The 13,806-nt window shown below is 40.3% G+C and overlaps 1 long non-coding RNA gene across 1 annotated transcript; it reads left to right on the top strand.

Moving 5' to 3' along the window:
• The first annotated feature begins 6,111 nt into the window (after positions 1-6,111).
• LOC140794343 (uncharacterized) lies at positions 6,112-11,347 on the top strand. The gene is made up of 3 exons (XR_012110126.1): positions 6,112-6,142; positions 6,216-6,296; positions 11,316-11,347. It is a non-coding gene; the product is annotated as an uncharacterized lncRNA (long non-coding RNA).
• Positions 11,348-13,806: the final 2,459 nt, after the last annotated feature.

Here is a 13,806-nt window from a genome sequence, read left to right as displayed (position 1 = left end):
AAACGACGTTCCAAACTCATGACGGGCACTATAAGTTTTGGGTGATGCCATTTCGGTTGCGGAATGCTTCGACGACCTTCCAAGGGCTAATAATGAATGACATATTCCGTCCACTCTTACGATGGTATGTTTTAGTATTCTTTGATGATATTTTCATGTACAGCAAGACTTGGAAGGAGCGCTTGGATGATCTACGGTCTGTGTTGGCACTCTTGAGGGACCATTCCCTGAAGGTGAAGTGAAGTAAATGCCTTTGGGGCGAACGACGAGTGGAGTACTTGGGGCACATCATTTCAACCGACGGAGTTGTAGCCGACCAAAGCAAGATGGCGTGCATGCTCAACTGGACAGAATCAAGGACGGTACGGTAGCTACGTGGTTTCCTTGGTTTAACAAGCTACTACCGCAGGTTCTTGGCCAACTATGGAAAGATTGCACCACCATTGACATCCTTGCTGAAAAAGGATGCCTTTGAATGGACGGATGCAGCGACAAAAGCATTCGACAAGCTAAAGATAACAATGGCATCTGCACTGGTATTGGCACTACTCGACTTCACCATGCAATTTTTTATTGAGTGCGACGCGTCGGGTGCAGGTATCAGAGCTGTATTGAAGCAGACTGAGAGGCCCATTGCTTACCTTAGCAAGGCCTTGACCTGGAGGTCACAGCAGTTATTCACTTACGAGCGGGAGATGCACGCTATCTTGCATGCTCTGACGAGTTGGAAACCCTATTTGATTTGGAAGCAATTTGTTATCCGAATAGATCAGAGGAGCTTACCTTATTTTATGGGGCAGCGGATTCACATGCCCGCATAGCAGAGGTGGATCACCAAGCTACTAGGGTATGACTACGAGCTACAATACAAGAAAGGAGTGAAGAACAAGGCGGCAGACATGCTATCCCAACAACCTGAACCGGCCGAATTGGCGGCCCTTTCCGTGCCTATCTTTCCTTTCTTAGATTACATATGTGTAGCAGGAGCTACTGATCCAGATATCTGGAGAATCTTGTAGGAGAAGGAGGACGACCCCACTAGTTATCCTGGGATGGTGAGCCGAGGTGGATTGCTCTTGGACCATGGGCGCATTTGGATACCTACGGACGTAGGCTTGCGACAAAGAGTGATGGAACATTTTCATTCCATCCCTGAGGCAGGACATGAGGAACTCCTACGGACTCACAAGAGACTACTACAAAGTTGTACGCGGCCTAGAGTACGATAGGAGCTAATGGTGTTCGTATGTGCTTCCGAGCAAAGTCCGACTCACTAAGGCCAGCTGGACTACTTCAGTCATTTCCCGTACTATAGAGGATTTGGGAGGACATCTCCATAGACTTTATTGAGGGCTTACCTTCTTTGAGAGGTACTCGGTCATATTCGTGGTGGTTGACAGACTGAGTAAGTATGCTTATTTCTCAGCCCTACCGCACCCAGATTCAGCAAGAACGGTCGTAGAGGTGTTCATGCGCGACATTGCCAAGCTTCACGGCATGCTGTGTTCGATTGTATCTGATCGAGATCAAGTCTTCATTAGTGACATTTGGACTGAGTACTTCGCACTCTAGGGTACTTGCTTGAACCCTAGTTCAACCTATCACTCACAAACAGATGACCAAACTGAGGTGGTGAACCGGGGCATAGAGTAGTAGCTGCGGTGCTTTGTAGGCGAAAGACTGAGGAGATTGCTCGACTATTTACCATGGGCGGAGTGGTCCTATAATACTACATTTCACAGCACCATCGAGTTGATACCATTCGAGGCAGTGTATGGTAGGTCGTCACTTACCTTGAAGACATATGACCCTGAGGCATAAACAGTGAGGATAGAGATAGAAATGGAGCTAGCAAATCAGGATGTGGTTCTATGGAGGTTACGGGAGCACATGACAACGGCCCAAAACTGCATGAAGCAAGTGTATGATCGCCGACATTGGGAGTTGGAGTTTGAGGTCAAGGACCTTGTATTTGTATGAGCCCAGCTATATTGGCAAGTTATGCTACGTCCTATAAGCAATCCCAAGTTAGCGCATCAGTATTTTGGATCGTTCCGCATATTGGAGCGAGTGGGACCGCTGGCGGCTCAATTCCGGTGAAACCAGAGAGAGAGAGAGAGAAGCCTGCTTGATGTTGCATGGCACGAGGCCAGCCACAGCGTCGTGTCATGCACAACAATTTTTTTTCTTTTCTTCTTTTTTAGGGCTGGGTTGTTACAAGTGCACACTAACAATGATATTTTAAGAGAAGATTGACCAATATATTTTCAAATTGATGCACACTTTTTGAATAGGTGGCGTACACAAATTAAATAAATGATATTTTAATAGAAAATTGACTGACATATTTTATGTCGATGTAAATATTTTAAAAATCAATTTTAAATATGTAGTGCCCACAAATTGAACAAGTAATGCATACTTACAATGATATTTTAAGAGAAAATTGACTGACTTATTTTTACATCAATGCGCATGTTCTAAAAAGCAATGCACATAGAATGAATATGGTGCACACAAATTGAATAATTATACACAGTAAAAGTAATATTTTAATAGAAGATTGATTAACATATTTTTAAGTTGATGCATATATTCTGAAAATTAATATACGCCTTTAATTTGAATAGATCGTGCATACAAATTTAATAAGTGATGTATACTAACAAAGATATTTTAAGAAAAGATCGACATATATATTTTTAGGTGGATGCATATATTTTAAAAATTGATGCACATCTTTTAAATGGATGCACACAAATTAAAAGTTTTTTTAATTTAATTCTGTAGACAAATTCAATTCAAATTGATCCACATACAAGAAAATGTTGTATAAGAAACCTTAATGGATTAGAACATTTCAATCTACCTAATACATTCATAAACAATAGGTGCTATTAACTAGTCGAAGTCACTTTTGAGATCATTGACGACGTTCACCACAATCAAGCAATCACCATCTTTGGCTCCACACTTGTAGAGTTTTCTAAGCCATTGAAAAGGGCTAGGGCTTTACCTTTTAGGGCATTCTCGCAGCTGTCCAGTATGATACACCTGGTTAGCTTGAGATTACTGGCTGCATTGCAAATCAGCACAACCCTCTTCTAGTTGGCCATTAATATTTTAACTTATTTGATATCATCAAAATAATATAGCTAATTTATTTGTTTGTTATCATCAAAACAAACAAATTTCGAGCAAACGGTGCACATAAATTGAATAACCGATACACACTAAAATAGATATATTAATAAAAAATTGACTAGCATATTTTTAAATAGATGCACATATTTTAAAAATTGATACAAACCTTTTGAACTGGCGGCACACGAAAGTTGAATAAACACACTGAAATAAATGATGCACATAAGAAATAAAATATTAATACGACTAGCTTTCTATTAAAATTTATGTTTGATATAAAATCATGTTGGTGCATATTTATAAAAAATTGATACACATCTTTTAAACTAATAGTGCAGACGGATTGAATAAATGATGCACATTATCATACAAATTGATTCACTATTACGAAAAATTGATGCAGAACTAACAATGCACTAAAAATTTGGAAAATAGACGTGCATTAGAATTTTTGTGTAATTATATTAATTTTTAATTCCTAGAGTAAGTTACAAAATATTTAAATAAAAGCCTTAAACCATTTTAATAATTTAATATGCACTTTGTATTTACACAAAAGATTTTTTAATCATATTATTTTCACACTCTTAGTGATACAACCATTTTCAACAATAATAGTTAAAATAATAGTGAAAGTGAAGGCAATGGTTAAGATGATAGTTGAAGAATAATAGTAGGGTGGTGGTTAGATAGTGTTAGTGGTGAAGGTGATAGTCGAGATAGTAGAGTGGTGGTGGTGGTGGTGATTAAGATAACAGTGAGTTAGCAGTGGTAATGATAATGGTGGTGCTTGGGTGAAGGTGAAAGTGATGTTGTGGTAATGTTGATGGTTGTGCTTTAGTGGTGGTGGTGATGGTGATGATAGATTATGGTAGTGTGGTGGTTGCGATGATGGTGAGTGGTGGTGGCTGTAGTTAGGGCTGTCAAGCTCGACGAGCGGCTTGGGCTTGGCTCAGTTCGGCTCGGCTAAAGCTTGAGTCTAACTCGACTCGATCAGAGTAGAGCCGAGCCCGATCCGCTAAAATTAGCTCAAAATTAATGTCGAGCCGAGCCTGAGCTGGAGCCGGCTCGCTCAGGCTCAACTCGATAGGCTCATTAAGGGTGCCTCCTCCTCATTCTTCTTCTTCTTCTTCTTCTGCAGCAGTAGTGCCGTGGCTGTCGCCTCCTCCTTCAGTAGCGGCAAGCCGTCGTGGTAGCACAGCAGTGCCACCTCCTCTTCCTTCCGCACCAGCAAGCCGCTACGATGCCGCTTCCTCTTTCGGCAACAATAAGCGATTGGGGTGCCCTACCGCCTCCTCCTTCGGCAATGGCAAGCCGCCGCAGTGCCACCTCTACCTCTTTCGGCAGTGTTAAGCCGCAGCGATGCTGCTTCCTCCTCCTTGAGCAGGGACAAGCAGCCGTGGTGCCCCGCTTCCTCCTCCTCCTCCTCATCGTCCTTCTTCTTCTTCTGCAGCAGCGGTGCAACGGCTATTACCTCCTCCTCCTTTGGCAGCGGCAAGCCATCATGGTGCCCCGCTATCCCGCCTCCTCTTTCTTCCTCCTCCTCCTTCTTCTGCAGCAGCGGTGTCATGGCTGCCGCATCCTCTTCCTTCGACAATGGCAAGCTGTCGCGGTCCCGTCGCCTCCTCCTTAGGTAGCAATAAGTCTTGTTTACACCCCTAGCAGTAGTGATGGGTGGTGATGGTATTGCTTAGGTAAGTGGGCAAAGTGATAATCGAGGTAGCGAGGTGATGGTGGTGGCAATGAAGATAACGATAGGTTGGTGGTGATAATAGTAATGATGGAGCTTAGGTGAAGGTGAAGGTGTTGTTGGTAGATGGTAGTGCTTCAAGGATGGTGGTGGTCTTGATGATGATGGCAATGATAGAGTGGTGGTTATGGTAGTGTGGTGGTGGCTATAGTGAGGGGTGCTGATGGTGTTTCTTAGGTAGTGGGCATGGTAGTAGTGGTGATGGTGACGAATGTAGGAGCGTAAACAAGTCGAGCCTGAGCGAGTCGGCTCCCGCTCAGACTTGGCTCGAAATTAATCTTGAGCCTACTAGCTTGGCTCAGGCTCAGGCTCAGGCTTAGCTTAACTCAACTCAAGCTGAGCTCAAGCTAAGCCAGACCGAGCCTAAGTTGAGCCAGATCGAGCCCAAGCTTCTCTTGAGCCTGAATTGAGCCTATTATCGAGCCCTATTCAAGCTGTGCCGGACTAAGCCCTTTCTTGCATAGCCTTCTACTTAATGGCCGGCTTATCACAAGCAATGGCAATCAAGAATTCTTTGGCCTGGATTTGGCACACCTCCTCCTTTGATCTCAAGAGTTTGATGAAGACATCAACATCCCCTTCTTCCACAATGAACCTCTTGATCTCATCAACACCGCAAAGGTTCTTGAGAACACCACAAATAGAGCAAACCAACTCTGTGTTGCTATCATTGCAAATCTTTAGCATTATTGTGACACCCCGATGAGCGCAAACCTGACCACGCATTATTTACATTCTCTGCCAAACTCTTCATAGCTTTAGCTGCTCTCTCATTCACTAAACCACTTCCTCCAAAACCTAAATCAACGGGGCAATAACTCTAGCAACAGCTAGAGCTCCTCTGTAGGAATCTAACCATGCAATCACCGACACCACCTTCGAGGCCTCCTCTTGAACACCAATGTCTTCATTCTCAAGAAGGTCCACCAAAATACTATAATCACTAGCTCCTTCATCTACTGCAATCTGGTTGGGAAAGAAATTGGGAATTTGTCGCAATTGGTTGCAAGAAGTGGGCGAGAAAGGCGCTGGAGTGGAGTTCAGACTCCACTTTGCCCTCACCCTCTTATCTCTATAAAACCCAACCCCCTCAACTCTTTCTCTTTTGGCTGCCACTCTCTTCTCCCTCTCTCTCTCTCTCTCTCTCTCTCTCTCTCTCTCTCTCTTGTACCACTGAAGACCTCGATGAGGGGTGTGGATCACCAGAGCACTGACAGGCCAAATCAAAACCCTTAGTCCAATTCTCAGGTCAGCCTTTATCTTCCCTTATAATTAATTTGAGTTTTGCTTAGTAAATTTGTAACACCCCCGCCCGGCACAGGCACATGCATGCCCACCGGCACGGGCACACGCAAGGCACACGTGACAGGTCGGGCAGGATCCATCACGCACAGATACATCCGTATGCTCAAATAATCCATCACCAAATAAATTATACTATTGATCTAAATAACCCTGTTAACATATGAATATCTAAGTCCACAATAATATACACTAGACCGCAAAATAAATCAAGACATCATTAAGCTAAACATGTTAACAAATTCATATCTATATCCACAACAACCATACTAGACAGCTACATAATCTGGCAGGGCCCACACATGCCACGATAAACCATCAAAATACAATTTATAACCACTGACACACGAGTATAATATAATTCGACCTGTATTATACAAAATATCGTCTAATACAATGGAGTACAAATATCAAATAATTGTACAACTCAATTTTTATATAAACTATCATCTATACCATCTCGCATTTATATCTTACCTCATCATCACTCTCCTTGGGATATCTCAAGTCGCTACTAGGTACCATAATATCTCGGGGGTTAGAAAAAAGATAAAGAGAGTCATGAGCTAAAAGCTCGGTGAATAGATCTTACCTCGAATCAGTGATGCTAAACAGAGAGTAAATCATGTACTGGATAATATGAATCAGAAAGAAACATGATGCCATGTATGAGCATGTATACATGTATCCTTGATGACTTATACATAAATGAAATCAAGATTATCTCATAAATGAGCATATTATATCCTCAACCAAAAATATATCTCATGATGAAATTATAATATAACAACATATGATGTATAACAATCATAATCGAGTGATACTAGTCACATCAATGATGATGCATATCGCATGCCAACCACTAGATAATCGTATATGTCAGAGCCATATATAATCCACTTATCTCTCACTATCACAATCATCTATCTCAACTCTGAATATCATCCACCATGCTGGACTACGGTACCCGGCCCCAAACTCGATACACCTCATGCCACAAGCTCAGAGCATACCCTATCATATGCTAAGAGTATCTCTCGAGATAAATCATACACTGTCATACACTAAGGGTATATTAGAAGAAAATCATACCCTGCCATACACTATGGGTATATTAGTAAATAATTATACCCTGCAATACGCTAAGGGTATATCAATGATAGATGTACCCTGTCATACACTAAGAGTATCAGCCATCACCATACTCTGTCGTACGCTAAGAGTATGTCCAGTACTAGTCTGGACCCAACAGATCATGCAATTCAGAAATCTAGATAGTAAAGAAGCTAAGAGAAAGATGATGCAATGCAGACTCTAGCCATGTATCTAATATATGCATACTCATGCTAGTTTATCGCATGCACACTCATGATAGAGGTCATCTTGACATAAAACCATAACAGTATAGTTAGCTCCAATCATCTCTATATATCACCAATGTACTCATATCCCAGATCAGCCTAATCAAATGCATGATAAAATATGATCAATTGAAATCATCTCTAGATAAAGTCATATAATCATGCTCTAGGCCAAAATATGCATACACATAATTATATAATATATCTTAATTTGAGAAAGGCATCTAAGGTATAAGACTACTCATATCTGATCAGAAGACATGAACTACGTATTCCTCACATTCGTCAATCAATCATCATTCATCACTAGCAAGGTTCACGGGGTCCCAAATAAGGGGGTTGTGATATGAAAATAAAGCAATTTAAAGTTAGTTATTTATCCAAATAGGATCCATTTGTACAATAATTTATCCAAATAGGATCCATTTGTGTAACATATGATGATTTATTTGGTTTAGAATTTCTTTTTATTATTTTTATTAAATAATTTGATTTATATTATATATTTAATTATAATAATATTAATATGTTATTATTCTAATTGTAGATTTATTTATAAAACCATAGTTTGCTAATTATATATTAAGTATATAATAGTCAATCTTTTTTGATAAAAAACTTAAAAGAGCTACATGTACAATAATATAATTTAAAATACAAGCACATATATTATATAATATTATATAATTATACTTTAATTATTTTGTGACTACTACTCTTACTAAATCCATTAAGAGTTGCATATAAAATAATCTTTACTTAATCATGTACTATAAATATTAAGTAAGCCTACTATTTTATTACATGCATAATAATGTATAATAAGTTGTATATATATATACACCTAATTATAAAGACATGTATTAATCTAATAAAATATATGAAGTTATAAGTAAATTTATGTACAGATATTTATACTTATAATTAATTGAAATTGCCCTAATTACACTTATCTAATAACCATGTTACTAAATATATACATATTCTTGAAAAATTAAATATCTAAAAATCTAATTTATATTAACTAAATAAAACAAGTGATTTAGATAGGTGTCTTATTGTCTGAGAAGGAGTTAGAACGACGAGAGGAAGAAGAAGTAGAGGAGAAGAAGAAGAAGAAGAAGAAGAAGAAGATGGGAAGGGAAGGGAGGGAGGCTCACCTTGGCGGCAGAGGCGACAGGCCAACGTCGCTAAGAGAAGGGGAGAAAGAGAGAGCTCGAGAGAGTTAGAGAGAGAGAGGTGGTGTGGGGGGGGTGCGGCGGCGGCAACGATGGCGATGACGAGAAGGAGAGAGAGAGAGAGGAGGGTAAGAGAGAGTTAGAGAGAGAGAGCTATAAAGAGATAGAGAGAGAGGTGGTGAGGGAGGGAAGGCAGCAGCTATGGTGGCATCGGGGCCTGCCGCAGCCAGTTGGCTCGACCCGATTGGCCGGGCCTGCAGTTGTGGGAGCATGTGGCGCCCTTAGTGTGCGCCCACAACCTACATGGCACGAGCTCGTGCCATGCAACACTAAATTTAATTTTTTTTCTTTCTTTTTATCTTATTTTAATTTAATATATTATTATTATTATATTTTATTTTATTTAGATCTTGGTTATTATAAAATTATGGATAAATCCTAGTTTTACTATTTTTATCTTCGTCGGCCGACGACTTCGGGTTGACCACCCACCGGTTCAAGAAGCTCCGCCTTTTTGTCCTCTTGTCGTGGGTACCAAATTTGGGTACCCACGCTACGTGTGGGAGGTTGCCTCCCACCATCACTTTTCAGCTCAATTCCAATCACCGTGGATGGCTTAGTTCCCAACCCTCTAACATGTAGGCTTCCCCTCGCCCCAAGGAAGTGGCGGCTACCTTCAAGTAGGATCCTTAATGGCCCTTGACCGAAATGGGAACCTCCATGGCCGCCGGCCATGGAGTACCCCTCTTCTCGCCATCGACCGCTTTGACAGTTAGATTCAATCGCTTGAGAACCTACCTATCCACCTCATAAAGTGTTGTAGCATAGCTCTAGACCCTTTTCATCTTTGGTTGTGAAGTAATTTCCTTCCCCCATCGATGAGCTTGATCCTTTCTCCTTTATTTTCTTCCCCTTTTTCGGCCAACCACCCAACCATGTAACTCAGTCCGACCTTGTCGACCTTGAGGGCGGGGCGAGGTGGTGCTAGTTGGGCCAACTCCTACCCAGTTCTCTATTGGGCTATGGGGTGGGCCACAGCCCACACCCGCAAGCCTGAACCAAGGCATCGATTGGGCCCTTGAGCCTAGTCCACCCCTTCAGTTTAGTAGGCTGCGGTAGGCTCGCCGCAACCCACTTCTTCACCTTGCTTGACTTGGCCTTTAAGCTTGGTCCTTCCCTTTTTATTAGTTGGCTGTGGGTAGGCTCACAGCCCACTTCCTCGACCAAGTAATGCAAGCTGAGCCTTGAGCCCGGCCCAACCTGTGGACCATAGGCTAGCCATTATTAGTTTTTTTTTATTTATATTAGCTACCTTTCTAGAATAATACAAAACTAAGTTAGGTAGTTAGATTTATTAATACTTGCATTTTTCTAAGGATAATTCTAATTTTTATCAAATTAATTAATATAAACTAAGATATTGATAGGGAAGAATAAATGCAAGTCTAAGTCAAACTTATCCTGACCTAGAGGGTTGAACTTAATTTATACAATATGGAATTTAGTTTTATAAGTTTTTTTTCGTATGCACTATTTTAGTTTTTAAATTATTAGACCTATTACTATGCAAGGAGGATCTCAAGATTCAGGAGAAGCTTGACTATTTAGGAGAGTGAGACAGATTCTAGAGATATTTCAAGTGAGTTAGATCCTATGTTAGTTTACGATAATGTACTTATTGTGATGATAATTTCTTTTATGTTATTAATGACTACTTTTACATGTATTATTTATTATTAATCGCTTTATTCATGTTAAACTCCATATTTAGTTGACATATGTTATCTTGTTGATCATAATGTATGTAATAAGATAATAGAAGACATGACATTATATGCACGCATCATTATTAGTCTAGTCCCAACTAGGTAGTCCCCCCTTCTCCCACTCAACCCGGGGTTAAGGGTAGAGTGTATTATATAGTATTACCATATTAGCGGTCTATACTTGAGATCGTTAGTTGGCGGAGCACTCAGGTGATTACACTGCCTTGTTTGGAGACTAATCTAGGATGATAGTAGAAAGATGTTTAAGAGATAGGGTTATAGCTCTAGCGATACTCGATGACACAGGGTTAGGTCATCCATTGAGCTATGAGCTATTTTTCGCTGTATGCGATGATTCTACTTTGTGCGGTGATTCATCTACATGTAATGATTCTGCCCTATGCGATGATTTACTAGATCGGTGATGATGTTGATGATGATGGACTTACGACTAGTGTCCTTAGTTTGATAGCCATATGCAATCAATCATATACAGCGTTGCTAGGCATCTACCGACAATATTACTGCTAGATGACTAGTGCTCCTCATTATTATATTTGCTATGTGGATTATGACATCATTGATAAGGTTGCTATGTGGATTTTGACACATTGAGTTATGATAATATTATGCTCTTATGTGTGTTATGAGTAAATAAAAGTTTATTATAAATTACATTGTACATATTACTTTGATATATTGATAATTATGGGCATGTATTTTTATTTATCATGCAATACATTATTCATAGATTACTATTGGATTGTACTTGCTGGGTCGTGTGCTTACTACCTTTTTGGTGAAAATATTTCAGAGTTAAGTATGGAGGATGCGGATATCGAGGAGTAGCGGATTTATTTTCTTTTAGTGTTGCTTATTCTTTTCTTCATAGTTGGACTTTAGCCCCGCAAGGGTTTTTATGTTTTAAGTTTGTATATACACATATATTCCTAGAGTCTTGTTGAGACCTACGATAATTGTAATTTTGGATATTTTCTTAGATTGTTATGATATTTTAGTCCTATCTTAGATACATTATGAGATTATTACACTAATAGATCATGTGAGAGTCACGTGAATTTTTTCACGTGAAGAACACATAATTTTTAGAGGTGGGTGTTTCAACTTGGTATGAGAACATAGGTTCACCATAATCTAACAAGTTCTCTAAGGTACAACCCATATATATATTTAGGAAGTTTAGAGACCATGATGGATTAGAGATAATAAATATTAATGACATGTAAATATAATTTTGAAATTATAAATGAATTACTTTGAACTTAACTAGAATGCCGCCTAAATGCGCTAGATTGATTCGTGCGACTACTTTAGAGGTAGCTTCTGCTCTAGTTGACGAGCCGTCTGTGGATGATCAACCAACAGCATGGAGTCCCTCGGGCGTTGATGTAATCCAGGTATGATCGGATCAATTCACTAGGACATTGGGCTCGATTGATTGAGTCTATTTATTTTTTAATTATTTCATGACGTAAGTCTTTTAGGCAAGTCTAGTTTAGTCATGTAAGCTACTAAGGCAAGTCGAAATAAGTCATGACAGTCCTTAAGGCAAGTCTAGTTAAGTCAAGTAAGCCTTTAAGGCAAGTCCAATTAAGTCATATAAGCCTTTAAGGCAAATCCTAATTTGAGTCGTGTCATCCTTTAGAGCTAGTTCTACTGGGACTCATTGTAATCAGCCTCTATATATAGAGGGTTTGGACTCCTTGCTACGCATCCAACTATCCATGCATTGAGAATTAATTGAGTTTAGTTATTTTTTATTATTGTATTTACCATTTTATTATAGCCGTTGAAATTGTCTTTACCTTTCTAGTAGTAGATCATAGCCGTAGAACATCCAAAGCTTCCGAACCCTAGCCACCACCTTCCTCTAGCAGCCACCCTACCCTACGGCCGTCCACCACCACCCTTGGCCATTTGCTGCCCACCGACTACCGCCGCAACGTCGAATATTTACCGTTTTGTCCTATTCTAACTATCTCTACTGTTTTATTTTTAACTTTGCATCCCGACCTCCAATTTATGTGAAACTAAAGCCATCGAAACCCTAACTCACAAAGCTTTATTACCAATCTCATGAACCAGATCTAGACTGATTCGCACATAAGAAAATTAAAAAAAATTAAATGGTGGTAGCCTCATGAGTTACAGTTTTAATGGCTTTAGTTTCACCAAAATCAGAAATCTGAATGAAAAGGTAAAAATAAAACAGCAGAGATAGGTGAAAATAGGGCAAAATGGTAAATATCCAACATTGAGACGGTTGTCGGAGGGTGGCGGACGGCCAAGGGTGGTGGTGGACGGCCATAGAGTAGGGTGGCAGTTGGAGGAAGGCGGTGACTAGGGTTTGGAAGCTTTGGAGGTTCTACAGCTATGATCTACTCCTAGAAAAGTAAAGACAATTTAATGGCTACGATAAAACGATAAATACAGTAATAAGAAAATAAAATGCTTGGATCATTGGATGCGTAACAAGGAGACCAACCCCTTTATATATAGAGGTAAGTTACAACGAGTCTCACTAGGACTAGCCCTAAAGGTTGACATGACTCAAATTAGAATTTGGCTTAAAAGCTTACATGACTTAATTAGAATTGCCTTAAAGGCTTACTTAACTTAACTAGACTTGCCTTAAGGGCTGTCATGACTTATTTCGACTTGTCTTAATGACTCACATGACTAAACTAGACTTGCCTAAAAGGCTTACATCATGAAATAATTAAAAGATAAATAGACTCGATCAATCGAGCCCAATGTCCCCGTGAATTGATCCCATCAAACTCGGATTGCATCAATCCACCACACTTTCGATCACCTTGTCCTCAAGATGTCCATGGTGGTTTCCAAACCTTAGTTTGCTCTTAAACTTTATGTCCTCGATCTCCTTGTGCATCTCATCTACCACGTGGAAGGGGCCCCATGGTGGTTTCTTCTCTAGGACTCACTAGTTTGAGTCATAGTCTACCCTAGCTGTGGTTGGCTCCGACCAAATCCTCACCACGGGTGGTTCGAGCCAAGGTCTTAGTGCATGTTGTTTAGGCCATGGTTTAGGTGTGGTTGGTCCAAGGAAGGCACTGACAGTGGTGCCTTGGGTAGATCACCATCCGTGGAAAACTAGGGTTTCGACCTTTATTTTCCACCTCGACCGGGGAAGATGACAATGGGGCTGTTGTTCAGGACTTGATCTGCAAGGATAAAGGGTGCTTCACCACAACCGGAGAAGGGATGATTGCCGCGGTTTGGATATGGTGCCTGTTCCATGATGGCCGACGGCGGTGGTGGTG

Source organism: Typha latifolia, chromosome 8 (assembly GCF_019914945.1).
Source record: "Typha latifolia isolate L0001 chromosome 8, TyphaL0001v2, whole genome shotgun sequence".
In the NCBI taxonomy this organism is placed as follows: Eukaryota; Viridiplantae; Streptophyta; class Magnoliopsida; order Poales; family Typhaceae; genus Typha; species Typha latifolia.
The sequence above is the reverse complement of the archived record's forward strand: the minus strand, read 5'-3'. Positions and strand labels throughout refer to the sequence as shown.